We start from the raw sequence: 15,120 nt of genomic DNA on the forward strand, positions 1-15,120 counted from the left end.
CAAAACAAAACAAAAACAACAAAGTTAAATATATTAAAATACAAGTCATATAGAGCTTCCTAATGGCAAACATTATCTCATAGTAAGAAATCTTGGTTTTAAAATTTCTTGAAAGTAATTAATTGCCAAGAACGTATTTCATTCTTTTAACCCAAAGTACTTCAGCAGGGGGGGTGAGAAAGAGAACAGGGATTGCCCCATTATTTTCCTTGATATAATTTCTACAATTTAATCTGTTTGTTATGCATTACTTCTATAAGATACATACTCGCTCAATGCAAAATAATAATTCTAAAGAAATCTTATTTTTCGGTGGTGTGCATGAAAAGTATCCATAGTTTCCAGTGTTAATGGTGAAAAGTTTGACTGTGGTTATAGAAATGGCCAGAAATTCAGAAGCAGAATTAAAAATACATTGAAAGGAGCAATGACAAGATAAAATAGTGTCAAAAGCTTATCACAGTGAGCAAAATATTAAATACACAAGGATAATAAAAAGGATTACAAGAGGAGCAGTCATTAAATATCACAGTATTATAGTATCCTAAGTAAAGAATAGAGTACAGATTATTATGAACATTTTCTACATCCAGGATCCAAATCAACATCGACAACTGAACATGATCAGTATCAGTTTGAGTTTTGTCACAGTTAACAAGCCAAATTGATGCAGATCAAAACACCTTTTTCATGTTGGGAATAGAGCTTGGTTGTCAAAAAAGCATAGTGATGAGTGACCGTGGGGAAACATCCTGGCAATAATCAATCGTCAATCAGTCATGGAAAGTGCTTATTCTGCTCTTGTACGAGCCTCTTCATTACTGGCTGTGCACCGATCTCAGGAGAGAGAAGATACAAAGGTTCCTTTCAATGAATAAAGCAATAGTTTCTGCTCAGAGAGAAATGGAGAGAGAAGCAACCTAGGATTGGGTTTAGAAATCACTTTTGCTTTCTAATTGTTTGGGGTTTTTTTTTTTCCATTTAAAAAGATAGCTTTTTAAAAAGTGGCAATAGAACTAACTAAAACAGTGCTAAAATTTGCCTTCTTCAAAACCAGTAATTCATCATTTCCTTAAATAAATGTCATAAGTCAGAGATCTAAATCTGCACAGTGGGAGCTGATTAATTGGAGTGAATATGTTCTCTTTAAATGTATACATAAGAATATTTCTCTACGTGTATATGTGGGGAATGGAGTGATGGTACATGACAGCAATATCTTAAGAATATTAAAAGGTTAATCATAATATTAGTTTTAGGTAAAGGTTACATAGTTAAATAAAATGTGTACGATTCGTAAATGTAAATGCAAAGGCAGAACACTCAAGTGGCTTGAATTTACAGATGCCCTTTTTTGGGGATATTAAAATTCTGTCCTCTTGGGATCTGTACATAATAACATTGAATCCCACCAGAAGGCCCAAGGGAAAAAAAAAGTCATTTCTTCTCTTCTGCCTGTTTATTTTTGAAGCAGATGCATTCTTTTTCCCTTAAGTGAGTCCACAACCGCTTTGGCACCTACCCTGAGCTACTAAGCATAACTGAATGCTTATGGTAGGAAAGATGGTAAGGGAAATAATTTTCAATGTATTTTCATAGTGGAAAACAGGTTTGCCAAGATAGTTTGACTTTATGAAAGAGGAGAACAGCTGTATTTGGTTTATAATAAATCTTTCACAAATCAGTAAAAGCAAATAGACAGCACAACTGCAACCCATAAAAGTGGAAAATATTAAACAACAGGCAGTGAAGTTGTTAAACTTTCCCACAGACACTGCAGGTTCGGGGGGGTGCGGAAAGACCGTCTAGAAAATCCACACATGCAACTCACATGAAAAGTGGACCAAATCACATCAGAAGAGGAGAAGGAATTATTGCTGATTAGAGGAAAAATGCTGTTAAGGTGACTTTTCTGGGCATCGAGATAAAGGTGTCCACGGCAGTTTCCTCCTCCTATTACCGAATGTTAGTGCAGAATAATTACTTGCTTGCCCAAAATGACAGGACATTGACCCTGCAGACTTATTGAATTCTCATTGCTTGCCTCCAGGCCATGTCGGGGGTTATTCAATTTTGCCTGAGGAGGACAATCTATTATGAGAGATGAGTCAAGAAGGCAGCCTCCTTGATTGCCCACCAAAACCATTATCCCAGTACAGAGAGGGCATCGGCAGGGAGTGGACAGACAACACAACACTGATCTCGATTACCCAGGGACAAGATACAATTTACATTACTTGAAGCCACAGGACAGAGGGCAATCAGCCCTGGGAATAGGGCGGCAGCCCTAGCGTGAACAGGTATTAACAGCAGAGCGGCATCCGGGCTCCTTGCTTATGCTAGATGTGACCTTTAGCCTGACAAGGTAGGAACTGGTTTGATCTGTAATTATGTAAATAATTTTACATTTATAACCAGAATTGTTCTCAAAAGCTAGAAGCAAAAACCAGAATCCTAAAATATGAAAATCTATGGATCATATTTACTTTATCATGTCTGGCCTAGATTTTCTGTTCTAAGGCAATTTCATAGCCATAGGGTTATTTTGACCCATGGAACTTGTTGCAAACCAAATTGCCTTCTAGTAGAGAAAACAACAGCCTCAATCCTAATATGGTCACAATCCCCACAGCCTACAATCCCTTCTGCTGCTGCTGCTGCTGCTGCTTCTTCTTCTTCTTCTTCTTCTTCTTCTTCTTCTTCTTCTTCTTCTTCTTCTTTTTAAGTTCTGGATAATGAATGAAAGTATGAAAATATCCTTTGAGCATAAGGCCCCAGTGTGCAATGTGCTGGGAGGGACGTTGTAAAATTTTGATTTGCGATTCTGCTCAATAAGCCAATTTTACGGGGCTAATGATAACATAGAAAGAAATCAAGTAATGTTTCTCTTTAGACTTGATCGTCAGCTAAATCTTACTGGATCCCAATATCTTGTTAACCTATTCTACTAAATTGGAAAATCGTACACTATTTTTATTTCAATCAATGAGAAATGCTTTATTACATGTTCTGAAAAATGATTTAATTGAGAAAAACAAATGCTTACATTTTTCTGTGGTTATAAGGGTCAGAGACTATGGCAGGGTTTCTAAATGTAATGATATGTTCAATTTAACATATTGGAATAATAGTATGCTCAAAAGACCTAGTAATGGGTAGATTTTTCTAATCTTGGGAATTCCTGTCAGCACGAGATAAAATTCCAATAGAAACAAGGGTTCACATTTTCTAGATAATTATATAAGAATCCATGGGAAACTGCCTCAAATATGGAAAATAACCCATGTTATTTCAGAATTCTCCTGCTATGCTATTAGTATATCTGCAGAAGCTGAAAAGCAAATAACCTCTCATTCCCCCATGAACACTGATTAATTAGGGCATGAAACCAGGGTGATTTGTGAAAGAGCTTTGCAAAACAAAAGCTTTGTGTGATTTTATGCTTGACTCCTATTCTGAATCAAGCCAGCAGCTAAAGAAAATTATAGTAAACCACTGACTTAAAAATTAGAATATGTGTTAGCAGAGGTTCAAAAATAACTGTCAGCCCCTCTTTTCAAGTTAGAATTTGTTAAAAGATCAAAATGCTTTCTTTGGGTTCAAGCCCTGCGTATGCACAGATTCATAGGCCCTCAATCCTGTGTCCAAGGCAAATGTGTCATTCAGTTTAAATGGTTTATGAAATTGGAATCTAGAAAAAGAAAGAGAAAAAGATACTACTGAGTTTGGCACGTAGGAGGCACTGAGTAAATGTATTGATTGACTGATTATACAAAACATAGATTTTTGGCAAACCTTGTATTAAAGATCACAGTGTAATAAAATATATAGGTGGGCCTGCATTTTACAGTTGAGGAGATGAGTCCCTCGTATTAGGTCGGGAGGGCATGTACAGTTTAGGGGTTTAGGGCAAGTCCCTGGAGTTAGATATTTTGAGCTGGAATCATACTGTGTAGTTTGGGGTAATTTATTTAACCTCTTTGCACTTTACTTTTCTCATACACAAACTAGGGATAATAATAGAACTTACTTCGTGTGGATGTTGTGCAGATAACTGGACTAATATATTCATAAGAGACATTTATTAGGCACTTGGCACAAATTCTGCTCTTAATAAACTTTAGTGTTTACTGTTAACTGTAAAGCCAGATGTCATTCAGTTAGGTGAGGTTAGGCCATCAGTTGAAAAACAGGCTACTCTTTTATTAAAACACAATAATCACCTCTCCTGTGAGGCTTTTTGCCGTCGTTGTTGCTAATTGCATCAATTTCGTACATCCAGTTTAGACAACATAGAAAATTCAGATCAACAAAACATATATATATTTTGAAATCATCCATACTCTCAACACTAAGAAAGAAGCAGAGTCAGCAGTTTGGCATCTGCTTTACCAAATAGATTTACTTGTATGTGATGTATATACAGTAAAACTCTGTCATATAAATGGGGTGTAAAATTTCCATTATATAAAATATGGATAGAGTTTCTTGCAAGATTAATGAGAAGACTAGGATGAACCTGCACAGCTAGATATCTGAACAGAAGAGCAAAGGATCTGGTGATCAACTGCCAATCACAGGGGCTTTATCACATTTATTTGACACACACACGTGGGTGTATATGTGTTTGCATTTTTATGCATTTGAGATCACGCTATGATTTATACAGTTTGGCTACTCGCTTTTTTATTTAACAATAGATTATGAGCATCATTCCATGCCCAAACTATATCAAAACCAATTCAATCTTCAGCTCTGGATTCAGACAAATCTGGGTTCAACTGTTAACTCTGACACTAGCTGTGTATCTCTGAGGAAGTTACTAAGCCTCTATTTTTGCATTTGTAAAAAAAAAAAAGATTTTAATCATCCCTACCCATGTTGGAATAATCCATACTAAACACATAGTACAATTGCATGACACTTAATAAGCTCTTAAAAAAAAATATTAGTTTTTTGAATTTTATCTCTATGGTAATCTTACATGCCTGTCTAGTAGTCCATTTTGTGGCTAGAACATTTTAATTATCCAGTCTAGTCCTCAAACCTTAGATGTTTAGAGTTTTCCTGTCTTGCTTTCATCCGTATCATAGAAAATGCTGTAGGTGGCCCTGCATTTTACAGGTAGGGAGATGAGCCCCTTGTGTTAAGTTGGCAGGGAGGTTGCAGTTTAGGAATTTTGAGTCACCTTATATATGCATTTTTACCATTTGTCAGATTCTTTCCCTAGAAGCAGTTATTAGAAGCAGGACTTCCTGGGTCAGAGAGTATAGGCATTAAAAAAATAAAACTTTGTATCGTCTTTGAAATTGCTCTGAGAGATTATAACTACTCTATTTCTACCAGCATTATATAAGATTCCCATTTCCATATTGTCAATTTTCTAAATTGAGGTGCAATCTATACAATGTAAATGCAAGATCCTAACTGTACAGTTTGTGGATTTTTACATATGAATACATCTGTGTAACCACAACCCCAATTAATACACAGAAAACCTCCAACACACCAGGATTCCTCTTACCTTTTTCCAGTTAATACATTTCCAACACAGAGTTAAATTCTATTTTGACTTCTAAAACTATAAAAGTCATTTTGTTTTGTTTGCATCTTCTTGAACTTAAAATAAATGGAATCATACAATATGTATTTTGTGTATGCCATCTTTTGTTCAACACATGTTTTTGGGATTCATCCTGCTGTGTAACAGCAGTGTCTTCTTTTTTATTGTAATACATTATTCCACTCTATAAACATACCTCAATGTGTTCATATTTTTTCATAGGTTTGGACATTCAGATTGTTCCCAGTTTGGGATATTAAGAATAAAGCTGTTGTCAGCAGCCATGTATATCTCATTTGGTGGACCTATGCCCTCATTTAAAAAAAAAATTAATCTATGAGTGGAATTGCTTTTTCATGAGGGTGGACCTAAATTTGGCTTTGGTAGATAGTAACAGTTTTCCAAAATGCATAAAACAATTTGTACTCTCTTCAGCAAGATTCGAGAATTTTAGCTGTTCCACATCTTCATGGACAAACTGATATCATTCAGTCTTTTTAACTTTAGCCGTTTTGATGGGTACATACCTCACTGTGGTTTTAATTTACATTTCTCTAACGAGTAATGGTAAAAACACTTTAAAAATATGTTTTTTAGGCATTTTGTAATCCTTTTATAAATTACTTATTCAACCTTTGCCCACTTTAATTAGATTGTCTTTTCTTATTGACTTGTAAAAGTTATTTATACAATGTAAATACAAGGCTTTTCTCAGATACATGCATATCTGACCCTTTCTTTATACATATTATGTATCTCTTTCCAGTTGTGGCTTCACCATTGTTTAAGTGATATGAAAAATGATATGTTTATATAGCAAGAATATTTGAAAAATTTATAAACATATTAAAGTAATATATGGCTCTTAGCAAGATCTCTAGTTTTCAGGTCAATATAGAAAAAAATCAATAGAATTTCTGTCAACAAAATAAAGAATTTGAAATTGAAATCTAAAGACAATACCAATTACAAAAGTCAAAAAAATATCAAATAACTAGAATAAATCTAAAGAAGAATATGGAAGACTTCACACTAAAAACTAAAAAAAAATTGGTGAAGTTAAAGATGATTTAAATAAATGGCTAATTAGAAAATTAAACAGATTAGAAGATCCAATATTGTTAGTGTACTGATTTTCCATAATTGATCTAGATTTATTGATTTAGGGTCAATAAAATGGAAATCAAAATCACAGCAGGAATTTTAAATAGATAAGTTGATTTTAAAATCTATTTGGAAGTACTAAGGACTTACAATAGACAAGACAATCTTTAAAGCAAAGTATAAAATTTAAATAATTATGATAGAACCATAGTAACTATGGGATTGTGATATTGGTGTAAAGGTAGATAAACAGACCAAGATAACAGAACAAAGAACCAAACTGTAGACTAGCATGTATGTATTCACTTGACTTATGACAAAGGCATCAACACCATTCAAAGAGAAAGGATTTTTTTTAATAAGTCACACTGAAGCAATAGGATATTCATAAGAAAAAAGAAAACCTTGATCCCTACCTAACAGGTGCAAAAATTTAATTGGAGATTAAGGGTTTTTTCTTATGAATATCCCATTCCTAATTTAATACATAAAAATGATGTCTTGGTGATACTTCTATTTGCATTTCCTTGAATACTAATATAGTTTAACTTCTTAAATTTTTACTTATATATTTTTTTCTTTATAATATTCCTCTTTGGGATTTTTTTGCTTATTTTTCTAAGACACTCATTAATTTTGTAAAAGCACTCTAAGAACTAAGAATATTAACCCTTTTTTATTATATGTGTGATTAATTCATAGTTCATGGTATTTCTGTGTCTCTAAAATTAACAGATAAATTTTATTTATGCAAATTTATTAATGTTTTTCCTTTATGGCTAATGTCATACATAGAGATCCTTCCTCCAATGTAACGGAGAAAGTATATTTTCTTCTTGTATTTTATGGGTTCATTCTATGCATTTAAATCTTAATCCAGTTAATATTGCCTTTGGTATTTTATTTGAATTATGGCTATAACTTTATTTTTAAGTAATAGTTAGCCTGTTGTCTCACTTATTGAATGGTTAATAATTTTTTTCAATGTTTTGAGATGCTATCTTCATCACCTTCTAAAATTGTATGTATTTTTACATCTGTTTCAGGACTTCCTTTTTATTATTTTGATCTGTGTGTTTTTACCTGTGACAAGAACATTATGTAAAACTATCTACTGTTTGAAGGGGATAGATAGAATTGTATCTAGCATTGGCTGGAATGTAAACAGAATGTTAATAAAATTGATAATAATGGCAATCCTTGCATCGTACCTGACCAAAGCTTCTAGAAATGATTAGAAGACTCAGATGACTGACTCACACAAGAAAGAAAGAGAATCAAAAGTCCTGCTTCTTCTAGCACAACTTTATGGCAGCAGTGTGACCAGGAGAGACAATAGTTACCATATTAACAATAGTCGGCAAGTAAGAAAGTTTTCCTGTGGGTCTTCTACAATCTTTAAAATTTTACTGAAGTACGGTTGACATACAATATTACCTTAGTTTCAAGTGTACAACATAGAGCTTCAACATTTATATACATTACTAAGTGATCATCACAATAAACCTAGCTACTATCTGTCACCATACAAAGTTGTTACAATAAGAAACGCCAAAAGTTCGGACGCCTGGGTGGCTCAGTCAGTTAAGCAGCTGCCTTCGGCCCAGGTCATGATCCTAGGGTCCTGGGATCGAGTCCCACGGCAAGCTCCCTGCTCAGCAGGGAGCCTGCTTCTCCCTCTCTCTCCTTCTGCTTGTGCTCTCTCTGTCAAATAAATAAAATCTTAAAAAAAAAAAAGGAACACCAAAGGTACTATACATAGTTGAAACTTTGTTATAAAAACAAAATAAAACAAAAAACATTCCCTTAGTTTGTATTTTTCATACCACATTTTTCTTACTGTGATTCATAGAGCAAAACTGAAAAGTTCATAGTATGGATAGATATCTTCGTCCCTCAAAATGAACATAGTTAACATTTTAAAAACCAACGGTCTAGAATAACGCATGAATCTTTTGCTACTGATTCCCAAGAAAGGCAAAAGGGAATAGGAAAAGAGTAATTAAAATGATTAAAATTAAAGATACTTCCATACATTTAATTTTAAATTTCACTTATGGTTTTAACCCCATGGATAGTATAAAAAGGATAAAATACTAGGTTGAGTAATGTATTCCTGAATGGCAGGAAAAGGAGGAAATCCTTTAGCCTTGAAAGGATTTATTGTGATACTAATACAAGTACATTACATATTGAGAGGTAAATACACAGAATTCATTATTTCATGATGAGATTACAGATGCTAAATAGACAGGTTCTAACAGGGCCTTAAAAATTCAATAGTGAGATGAACAGAGTAATTTAGCAGTGGAGTATGGAAATGGTATTTTAAGCCCTTTGAAACCAACAGTTGGGAGGATTAAACCTTTGCTTTCCTCAAAATATTCTCTGGTACCTTCAGCAAGAGAGAAAACACTGAGATAAGAGGCATTGTCAGTGTGACAATCTAAGCATGTCCCCTCATTGTCCCATTCATTTCTGTAAGTTACTGCTTTTGATGGAATGAGATAGCATATGCTGCCTTATTTAAATTCCACTTTAAACTGAAGAACCGGGCTTATAGTCCCTACAGAGGGACTATAAGAATGGTATTACAAGTCAGCTCTCCCCAAAATGTCTGTAAGGTGGTGAAAAAAGAATGACCCTGTGGTTATACATACAATAATTCTTATCATACATGTTTCTATTTCTTTAATTTGTCTATTCAATTATCTATTCAGCAATCATTGTGGAGTTCTAGGCATATAAATTTGGCAAGGCTTTGGGGCTATCAAATACCTTTGGATTCAGGACTACTCTGGAAGAAGTCTACAGTCGAATGTGTCTTGTGACCAACAAAAATGAAAAATGTAGGTTTTCTCTTTCCAGACCTGGCTGAGCGGGAGAGCCATCATGGGAGTTGACACCTGCCACAACAAGGACCAAGAGTTTCCGTGCAACGAGCCCAAGAGCCAGGACATCTACCTGAGACTGTTGGTCAAACTGTACACATAGGTTTCTGGCCAGATGAACCAACTCTACCTTTAACCAAGTTGTGTTGAAGAGGTTGTTCCCACCAACCTGCTGCCTCTGTCCCTTTCCTGGATGATCTGGAAGATGAAGTTACCTGGTCAGGAAAACAAAACAGCTGTGGTTGTAGGAAGTATAACCAATGGTATGTATGTCCAGGAGGTGCCCAAACTGAAGGTGTGAGTCCTGTGCTTGAGCAGCTGGGCCTGGGTCTGCATCCTCAAAGCTGGAAGCAAGATCCTTACTTTTAACCAGTTGGCCCTGGATTCCCCTAGGGCTATGGCACCATCTTGCTCTCTGGTCCACGCAAGGGCAGAGAGGTATACAGGCATTGTGGCAAGGCCCCAGGAACCCCTCACAGCCACATCAAACCCTACGTGCGAGCCAAGGAACGGAAGTTCAACGGCACTGGAGGCCGCAGGTCCAACCGGGGCTACAAAAACCAACCCCAGATCCTGCCTTGTTACTACAAGATTTTGAATGCTGAAAAGAAAGGAAGGAAGGAAGGAAGGAAGGAAGGAAGGAAGGAAGGAAGGAAGGAAGAAGAAAAGGAAAAAAAGAAAAGAAAAAATAAGAAAAGAGAAAAGAAAAAAAGAAAAGAAAAGGAAAGGAAAGAATATGGTAATAAAGATAATGGGCAGACTAGGCACAGAAGACGGAATAATCAACATCACCTACGAAGGGAATAATTATAAATGGTCTTGGAACCAAAAAGGTCAGGACTTGCATTTTAGCTGTGCCATGAAATAGCTGTGTGATTGCGGGCACTACCAGCTTACTCCTCTGTGAAGTAGATCTTTACTGACTACTACCTCCTAGGACTCTTGGATGGACTCTGTAGACAGTACAAAGTCCTTAGCAAAATTACTACATGAAAGCTATTTTTAGCAATTGACAGTCCTCAATTTTAATTCATTTTTGCAACAATTTGACTCTGCTTATTTTATTCTGACAACCCCAAATTACTTTTTAAATATCCAAATGAACCATTGATGCCAAGACTATCAGTGGCATAGCAGGCCAATCAACCATTCCGTTTGTTTAGTGTTATCATTTTCCTCTGTTCAACAGTTTGATTAATTAGTTGCCTCTTTAATTATAAACTACCTTTGCTTTCTTACAAAAATGTTTAAAAAAAGAAAAAAATGTTTAAGAAGAAAAAAATGAAAGTGACAGGAAGGCGTTAGCGATAAGCTGCTCATTCTCACAAAATTATTGTAATTTAGGCAAGTTTGGGAATTATTAGGATTGACAGAGAAGCTGACCTTTAATCTCAAATTGAAGTCTACTCTGCAAATTTGATGTTTTATAGATATTTTAGAAATGTGTCATGGACAGTAGGAAAATACTTGTCATATTGTAAAGAGTTAAAGATGATTTAATCATGAGAATGGGAATGTCATTTTAAAAAGAAAAGGGGGATCTATCCAGATAGAGGAAATGTGGGTAAAACCTTAAAGGCATGGGTCATTTACATCACATGTCAATAGAGTTGTGAAAATTCAGTGTAATGAGAACACAGGAAGCATGCGGGGAAGAGAAGAATGTTAGTTTAGAGAGGGAATGGACAAGTTTATAAAAAAAAAAGTGTCTGGCTAAGGAGTTAGAATAATTTAAGAACATTTGAAGAAATGATAAAATTGGACTATTATATAGCTAGGATATTACAAAGAAACTTCTATTTGTGTCTATATATGGGGACATGAGTAGGGGATAGTTAGACTCACGGGAAGGAAAGGAGGAAGGGATTGTGAAAAAGCCATGCTTGGTAGAGTAATTTTAGAACAGCCCAGAATCCAAAAGCTAGCATGGTACCTGGTTATTAATAGGCACTCAGTAAATTACAGCATGAATATAGAAAAGAGTTTAGAAATAAATTGGGGCTTATCTTTGATCAAATCCAGAAGCTATGATCTTACTAATTTTGCTGTGAACCAAATGTCTTGATTGTATTACTAGGGCATCCTTCCCCCACAATTAAAGTAAGAAGATGTTATGTATATACATAACTATTATAACTTTTCTAACCATAACTATTACAAATAAAGACCCTTGTCTTAAAGGGTCTTTAATTTACTTAATTTACTTTAAAGCTGAAGTAAATTAAAATCCTTCATTTCAAAGTTATGTGTTTAAGAAACATATTTTTTAAATGTTTAAAATATATTTCCCACTTCTAATTATTATTTTTTAAACTAACATATAATGTATTATTTGTTTCAGATCTGTGATTCATCAGTCTTACACAACAGCCAGAGCTCACCATGACACATACCCTCCCTAATGTCCATCACCCAGCCACCTCGTCTCCCCACATACCTCCCCTCCAGCAACCCTCAAGTTTGTTTCCTAAGATTAAGAGTCTCCTATGGCTTATCTCCCTCTCTGGTTTCATCTTGTTTTACTTTTTCCTCTCCTCCCTTATGAGCCTCTGCTTTATTTCTTAAATTCCTCATATCAGTGAGATGATATGATAATTGTCTTTCTCTGATTGACTTACTTCATTTAACATAATATCCTCTAGTTCTATCCACGTTGTTGCAAATGGCAAGATTTCATTTTTTGATGGCTGCATAATATTCCATTGTGTATATATACCACATCTTCTTTATCCATTCATCTGTCAATGGACATCTGGGTTCTTTCCATAGTTTGGCTATTGTGGACATTGCTGCTATAAGCATTGGGGTGCATGTGCCCCTTCAGATCACTACATCTGTATCTTTGGGGTAAAAATATATTCCCCACTTCTTTAAGGGTATAATTCCTTTGTATTCAACTATTAGATATATTTTTTTTCAGGTTGAGGTGCCATATTTATTGTAATTCTTGTGAATTTCTTAACCACTTAGCCAGTGTAAAAACTGTACTTTTTTTAAAATTAGGTTCCTGTCTTTTTTTTATTAGCTTCCTGTCTTTTTTTTATTATTATGTTATGTTAATCACCATACATTACATCATTAGTTTTTGATGTAGTGTTCCAGGATTCATTGTTTGTGTATAACACCCAGTGTTCCATGAAGTACGTGCCCTCTTTAATACCCATCACCAGGCTAACCCGTCCCCCCTCCCCCTCCCCTCTAGAACCCTCAGTTTGTTTCTCAGAGTCCATCGTCTCTCATGGTTCATCTCCCCCTCCGATTCCCCCCCTGCTATCTTATTCTTCTTGTTTTTTTTTTTTTTTAACATATATTGTATTATTTGTTTCAGAGGTACAGGTCTGTGATTCAACAATTTTACACAATTCACAGCGCTCACCATAGCACATACCCTCCCCAATGTCTATCACCCAGCCACCCCATCCCTCCCACCCCCCACCACTCCAGCAACCCTCAGTTTGTTTCCTAAGATTAAGAATTCCTCATATCAGTGAAGTCATATGATACATGTCTTTCTCTGATTGACTTATATTTTTTAAAGACTACTTCTCAAGATCCACAAATAGCAAAGAAATTCACAAAACTAATACTTTGGAAACTTCCACACATTCTTTCAGAACAATTCTCAGTCATTCTGTGATTTGGGGCAAGTGATTTAACTTTCCTGAGTTTCACTTCCCTCTTTCCTTTGGTAGAAGTGATACTCTGTTTCCCAAAGACTAGCTTTATTAATTAGTTAATATTGGCAAAGATTAATAGTATGTGAAGATGTAAATTATTATTATTTTAATTTTTATTCCTGAATTCACATTTCTAGAATGAAATTTGGCTTGGCTAATTTTGGTAATTATAAAATTAAACTTTATTTTTTTAGCTATCATTTATTTAATTTCCACTATGTGCTGAACACGAAGCTAAATCTATAAAACAATTATCTACTAAAAAAATCCAGATAAGTAATATTCTCATTGTATAGAATAGAAAAAATGAGGTATAGAGGAATTAATAATCTGTTCGAGATTACACAACTGTAAATAAAGAGATTTAAGACCTCTGCTCAAAACTAACATATTAAATTAGCTATTATTAATATCTGATATTCTGTATCAGTCATGAATATTAATGGATCTGCTGCCTCTCACAGTCTCTAAAAGTTAAAGCTTGGCTAATCAATTTAGTTTATTCCTTTTAATCAGATATCATGTAGGTAATATGCAATCACCCATTGCTTTTTTTTACTAAATTTATTAACTGTCTGCATATACCCCTGTAAAACTTGTTTAGTAAAATAAATCCAGTAAAGTAAAATAAGTCTTATTTAGTACAATAAGTTCAGTATCTTTATAGGTTCTTTATTATTTCCAAAACATAAAATAATTTTTATTATTACCAATACCACCCCCATTAATATTTCATTGCTCTAGGCCTATCAACTCATATGTTTGTTGAATATTACATGAGTGAATATACATAAATATTATTCATTTGATATCTCAATATGTAGCAATTTTTTATTTTAAAGAGTCCAAAATAGTCCCTGGTCCAAAATTTTAAAGGGCTAATGAGTTGAAATTGTCACCACCTATGTTTTAGTATATACCTACTACAGTCTTTTATTTTCTTCTTTTGTATCTTTAAATCAAAAGACTTTCCCCAATATTATATCCCCATTTTTAATATAACGAGCCACTTTTTTCCTTCTCTTCTATTTTTTGGATCTCATATACAACACTTATTCCTCAAGTTCAATTTCTTCTTAGTCTTCTTTATAGAGTATATTTCCACCTACCAGTTTTGATATTCCAATTAAGGAAATGTTATCTTTCCATTTTTATTATGCTCAACAGGTCATATTCTCCATCATTTAGAAACATTTCCAGTTAATCTTTTTAATTTCCCATTTACTTTGTAGTTACTTATAGACAATTAAGTCCAGTATGTTAATATTACTTATCACTTATCTTATATTTCATCTTAGCTTGTAGAACTCCCTATTCTCTTCATTGTGCATGTTGAGATTATTTGGGCTAAGCAAAAGATCCTCCCTTAATACCCAATTTAAAGCCAACTTAATGAGCCCTGCCAGTTCCGAACACAACAGGGAGTTTGGTATCCCATCTGGTTAAGTGGAGACTACAATAACTTCCATGATGAGGACATCTGTTTAGAAAAATCAGAGTTCCATAAATCTAAAACTCTCCTTCCTGTACCACTAACACACCCATAATTTGTGCTTTATCTTTATTCTCCTTCATGTGTGATACCAAGGTCTTCAAGATGACTCCTTTTCCTCAATTCCCTTAACTAAACTTCTTGGTACATATAAAGTAAAAATAAAACAGCAAAGTTGAAATCATGTAACCGGTCCAGACTTGTTCTTTTCATCCACAATGTTTGTTTCTGTGAAATACATTTAGAAGATGATACAAATACAGATCTGCCGATGATGACAGAAACCATACTCAACATCTGTACAGTGTTCACTAAGTTAAGCCCTAGAAATTCCATATGCATTATTACCTTTAATCCTGACAATAACCATAAGAAGAAAGTAAATGAGTATTC

General features: G+C 34.5%; 1 pseudogene; it reads left to right on the top strand.

Annotated features, from left to right (window-relative positions):
- Positions 1-9,559: 9,559 nt before the first annotated feature.
- LOC114222672 (large ribosomal subunit protein eL18 pseudogene) overlaps positions 9,560-15,120 on the top strand; it is a 105,956-nt pseudogene continuing 100,395 nt past the window's right edge.

The sequence above is a fragment of the Eumetopias jubatus genome, unplaced genomic scaffold, assembly GCF_037043125.1.
Source record: "Eumetopias jubatus isolate StellerSeaLion01/CBP00866 unplaced genomic scaffold, mEumJub1_p1.0 scaffold_2, whole genome shotgun sequence".
NCBI lineage: Eukaryota > Metazoa > Chordata > Mammalia > Carnivora > Otariidae > Eumetopias > Eumetopias jubatus.